The sequence below is a fragment of the Lagenorhynchus albirostris genome, chromosome 1 (assembly GCF_949774975.1).
Source record: "Lagenorhynchus albirostris chromosome 1, mLagAlb1.1, whole genome shotgun sequence".
Classification (NCBI taxonomy): Eukaryota; Metazoa; Chordata; class Mammalia; order Artiodactyla; family Delphinidae; genus Lagenorhynchus; species Lagenorhynchus albirostris.
The window spans coordinates 127982301-127988268 of NC_083095.1; positions in this window are offsets into that span (position 1 = coordinate 127982301).

Consider the following 5968-nt stretch of genomic DNA (forward strand, 5'->3'; position numbering starts at 1 on the left):
CTTCCAGGGGCCTGTCACACTCTAGCCCTGCTCCCCTCCCCACTGTGGGTCAGAGCCCTCTGTGGCCCAGCAGGGGGACCAGTACCCCCCTACCCTGACCTACTCGGTCTCTGGGCTGGTGACTCCTGGCAGTGTCGCCCTGGCTCAGGGAGGTCTACTCGTATCAGCTCAGCGCTGGGAGCCAGGAGACGCCAGGGCCACATCAGCTGCCCACCCACCCTGCTGCGAGGGACCCTGAGGCCACTCAGCAGAATTAGCAGAACACCCTGCGAAGTCTCCCTTCACCCCTCACTCTCACTTACACATGGGGGTCTCGACTCACCTACGGCCTCGGCCTCCAACTCAGAAGGGGCAGTAGCCACAGGGCCATGTGCGTCTGGGAGGTCACAGGTCCCAACAGACCCCACCAGGGTCTTGGGGGCTGCCTTCCCGGAAGAGCCCTGGTCCCAGCACTCACTTTCCCTGGCTGAACACTACCATGTTGGGATGAGAAAAGTCTTTGAAGTTATGGAGCCAGTTTTGCTTTTCTCTTGGGCACCAGGGACTAGGGAAAGTGTAGAGGGATGTTTAGAATCTATCCATTTTATTTGCATACTTAGCAGGGGGACCAACAGACGCAGACACACCTGGGTTTGAAACAAGACGACCCACTTACTAGCTGCCTGAGCTCGGGAGGTTCTTCAAGTTCTCGGAGGCTCAGTTGCCTCCTCTGGGCAATGGGGTAATAAGGCGCTACCTCCTGCAGTTGCTGGTAAAGGCGAGTGAGGCCAGGCTTGTAACAAAACACCACAGACGTCAACGCACTGTGATGGGGGAGCGGGTCCGAAGATGTAACTATTTCCCCGTAAGAGTCTGAAAGAATCTTCACCAAAATTTAAGCAGGGGTGGGTATCACTGAGGGGCAGGATCTCAGCTATTCCAATTCCTTTTCTTCTTTTCCTTTTCTTTTGACCTGAGTTTTCCAAATATTCCACAATGCTCCTGAACTCGTCATTTGAAAACGATAACAGAGTGAAAAATCAACCCGGCCGCCCGCTGCGATGCGTAGCCGCTTCCGTACTGGGGGTGGGGGCGGGGATGGGGGTGAGGGCGGGGATGGGGGTGGGGAGGGAGCCCCGTGGGGGCAGGGCTAGGTGCCCTCCCCCGGCGGGCGGGCCCAGCGGGCCTGCTCGCTGGGGTGGCGCCTGGCTCAGACAATGCGAACACACAGTCATTCATTATAACTCAATTACAGTGATTAAAGCTGGTGGCATGCAGAGGCAGGAGGGAGTGTTGCCAACAAAATTTACACTCCGTGTCATCAGCGAGAGATAACAGCAGCTGACGCGGCCGCTCGCCTCCCCCTGCCATCTGCTCGGCGCGGGGGCCGCCCGAGGGGCGAGGTGCTGCCGGAGGACCGCGCAGCGGCGGAGAGCTGCTGATTCGGGCTGCCCCCGGCCGAGCTGGGGCCGGGACAGGGCAACGATCGCTGGGGAAGCTGCCCCTCCCTGCGGACAGGGCGGCCCAGAAACACGATGTCTGGAACGGGGGTTTGGGGAGGCAATGGCGCCCGCTCTTCTGGGCTTGTGCCCACCGTGGCGGAGGGTGGGACGGGAAGATCTGGGTTTTGCCCCCATGCTCCAGATGAGGAAACTGAGGCACAGACCCATGAGAGACGGCGCACAGTAAGCCTAAACTCACACCTGCTCTAGCTCTCCTAGGGACGATGCAGAGAGGGAGGCTGGGAGGTTGGGGGCCACTCTGGACTGCGGGGAGTTGGAGGGGCCAGGCGGAGGCCTGAGACCCAGAAAGAGTCAGAATGAGTCAACGGTGGGGACAGGAGGGCCTATGGGGGCAATGTGGGGGACACCAGCCACAGGGCAGGGCTGCTGGGGGAGTGTGGTGGGGCGTGAGGTGGCCATCAGTCAGCAGGCAGCGGATCAGACACCCGTGGGCTCTGGGCAGGGTGACTCAGAGGGACTAGGGGGATGAGACAGGCAGAAGACCATGGCCTGGGTCTGTGACACCGTGAGGCAGAGGGACGGGGAGGACGCAGCTGCCTTTCAAGGGGCAGCAACGTCACCCCAGAACACCAGGCCTCCAGCCACAGGGAGTAGGAGCCTGTCTATTGGACCAGCAGAGGAGTTGGTCCCCTATCTGGAAAAGTCTCCATGCTGAGACCCTGTTGACTTGGGGTGCGGTGGGGGAAAGGAGGTGCTTCGGGCTCCCTTCTCCTGGTTATTCTCTTACTCGTTTACCCAGAGCGTTTTTCCAGCGGTGCCCGCCTCTGAGACCACGGTCACCATGGTAGCATAATGCTACAGCTAGAGCTCGTTGCCTAGTGCCCAAATCCCACCACAAGCCGCATTTGCTAAACTGTCAGCGGCCCCTTGGTTCCCCCAGGATACATCTGACCCCCCAGGTGTTCTCCTTTGAGCCCCATCTTTCCCCTTTGCCCCAGGGCCTTTGCACATGCCGGTCCACAGACTGAAGCTCTGCCCCTCCTCCTTTGGCCCTCCTCAACCCGCTTGTCCTTCAGAGCCCAGCTTAGGCATTTCCTCCTCTAGGAAGCCATCCCGACCTCAAGGCCAGCTGGGTGCCCCTCCTCTGGGCTCTCATACCTGCATGCTAGTCCCCTTGGAGCACCGACTAAAGAATACAGGGGTCATCTGGGGACAGGTCTGTTTCCCACCTTCAACCATGGTAGCAACTTGGGGGCAATGGCTAGGGCCTGTGCATCACTTAAGTCTCAGAGCTGACTGGACAGGTGTGTGAATGTGGGTGGGTGGACCAGACAGAAGCCAACAAAATGGCTACCTCACGCAGACTGGCTCAGGAGAGCATGGAACCCAGCCCACAGGTCAGGGCAGAGATCAGTGTTAGAGTGAAGAGCGAGGGCGGGAAAGTGAAGGGATAGGAACCACCCCCCTTCCCCAGCCTCTCCCACATCCACCAGGGCCCCTCATTCCATGCCTGACCAGCCCACTCTGTGCTACACCTTTGGCTCCCAGGCAGGTCAGACCAGGCAGGGCTGATGGCCTAGAGTAGGGCTCGGAGCTGCGGACTGCTGAGGCCTTCTCTCTCCTGCACATCCCACGTCAGGCCACCTAGACACTGGACTGTCAGCAACTGGGGACACTTGGAGACATGGTACAAGAGTGAGGTCCAGGCAGGACCACACCACCTAGCCCGAGAAGCACAGTGCCTGGAATTCCCCAAGTAGAACCGAAAGAGGAAGCTGAGGAGAGGTGTTGAAGGCCGGGGACGAGGTGGGAGAGTTTGCAATGCAAAAGGCACTCAGAGTCAAGAAACCTGGGTTTTTGTTTCAGTCTTGACTCAGGGCTGCCTGAGGTTATGCATTCGTTCAGTCTGCGAGCCGAGCTAAGGACAGAGTCCAATGCTAACGGTGGTCCTGCCTCCATGGAGCTTCCATTCCAAGTCACTTGCGCTCTCTGGGCCTCAGTTTTCCCATCTGTCACGAGGGTAATGGCCTTGAACTGGTCTCCCAAAGTTCGTATGGGGGAGGCTTTTTTTAAGTAAGATGAAGACTCATTGAAAATCATGGCCATCTATATCCAATCTCCTGGGATAAACCATAATGGAAAAGAATATTAAAAAGAATGCATCTGTGTATATAACTGGCTCACTTTGCTGTGCAGCAGAAATTAGCACAACTTTGTACATCAACTATACTTCAATTAAAAAAAAAAGAAGAAGAAGAAAGAAAAAAAATCACCGCCCACAGAGCAGGAAAGTTTTTCCCTTTCCAATTCTCAGTGATTCTGATTAGGTCAGATGCTGAGGGGTCCTCAATGCCTCTCAGTCAGGAGGACTTGAGGCCTAGTTAGATCTGTTGACATTGCATTCACTAGTGTGAAGCATTTTTTAAAAGATGAGTGATAACCCCCTGAGGATAATGATATACAGTTTCCCTTTTAAATGCTTATATTTAAGCTTAAAAAGTGAAATTATTTCAAGAAAAACTATTAAGTAACTCGGAGGCTGGTGGGTTTTAGTAAACCAGGGCACATATCACCAGATGATAATTTACAAATGACCACAATTCCTTGATCCTTGGGTCCAGGGGCTGCTGCATCACCAGGGTAGCTCTGCTCCTGCTGGGGGCAGGGCTCAGAGGCCTGACAGCTGTAACTCCTAGAACTGGGCCAGCAGGGTCAGAGGAGGGTACCACACCCTGATAAAAAGGCGATGGTGAGCCACCTGGTAACATCGGTCCTTGGGGCTTCCCAGGGACTAGGGAGTATGTCCCTAAACAAGCTTGAATGCAAATTACTTTCAATGACAGACAAGCTGATCTACAGTGCACGCACAGCACTTGACATTAGTTTCCAAACGGTGCTCTGCAGAGAGGGGCAGCGTCTCTGTGCAGTGCTTTACAAAGTGACTCAGGCCTGGGGGCTCTCTCCCTTCTCCCTTCCTCCCTCACTCTTTGTGCCTGCCCTCCTACAGCTCCCCCCCCCCAAGGGGAGGGGTCCTCCTAGGAGTAGCCTCCAGCCCCAGCACAAGGGATTTGTAAAGCCTTTAGCCACGCAGGAGCAAAGTAGCTCAGCACTACAGAGGGGCAGGCGAATCAGGGACCAGTGTGTCTAAAAGGCCTTTCCTTCTCTCAACCCATGACTCCTATTCATCCTTAAATACCTAGGACAACTGTGATCTCCGTTGAAAAGCCTTCATGTATTCCTCCCCTTCTGACCCTCCTAAGAGTTGCATGAATTTTCTGACCCCCATAATATGCTGTCCATACCACTATTTATTAGTAACACTGTTTTATAATTGTTCTAATTGGTCAAGTTTGTTTTCCCCACTAATGAGTACACTGCTTGAAGCATGGACCATTCATTTCTATACCCCATGTCCCTAGCTTCTGACACTGGGTACGGGTAGCATAGATATAGAGCATCTGTCTATATCTATCGAATCAGTGGGTGGGTGGAAGGGTGCATTGGCTTGGCTTAAAGTTATGAGCTAGTTTTGCACTCACTCTGCTTCTCTATTTAAGGAGAGGAAAATTTGTGTTGAAGGCATTGTTCTTTCAGGCATTCATATTACTAAGCACATATCATGTGACAGGTACTTTGTTAGGGGCCAGGAGTACAGAGTGAACCAAATTTGATCTGTGCTCTCAGGAAGTTCACAGGTTGGAGAGTGAGGCAAGCAGCAAATGGGTAACGAGGGAAGGATTTCAACGTCATCATCACTTATATGTAAAACCACTCAGAATTGAATCAATTTTGAAAGGAAATTCAGATAGAAGATCAATGAGGTTAAGTAAAAACCTGCAACTCTGAATTTGAATTAGAAGTATCAGCAGATGTATAGCACAGGGAGCTATACTCGATATCCTGTAATAACCTATAATGGAAAAGAATCTGAAAAAGAATATACATGTTGTATATATACATATTGTATATATATAGCTGAACCACTTTGCTGTACACTTGAAACTGGAACAACTTCAATAAAAAAAGAGGTATCAGTAGACTTCGTGATGTATTTTATCTTTAACAACTATATAACAACACGTACCTCCTAGCTCTGCTACTGAAAGGATCTAAAAGCAATGACCAATCCATTAGCATCAAGCACCCCTAGCCCCCAGATTATGGCCCCTTAAATACTACTTCCCGCTAAAAGGAACTAGGGGTCCTTGGGGAAATGGCTGACTCCAGATTTAGGACAGAAAACGTACAAGATGAGAACATTGTCTTGTACCAGAAAGCAATGAAGCTATCAGACTACCAGAGTCATATCAAAAAGACTCAGAAGGCATCTTCAAGAAGTTTCCTAAAATAGGATGATTTGAGAAGCAATAAGAATAACTCCACTTGACTGAAACATATCAAATATATATAAATCCGCATGGTTAGAGTGATACTTTAAAAGAAGAAAATCTTGGAGGTTGCTAAGGAACTAACTTATTACTTTGAAAACTGAAAAATAAAGCAAATAAGTAAGTATTTATCGTGCA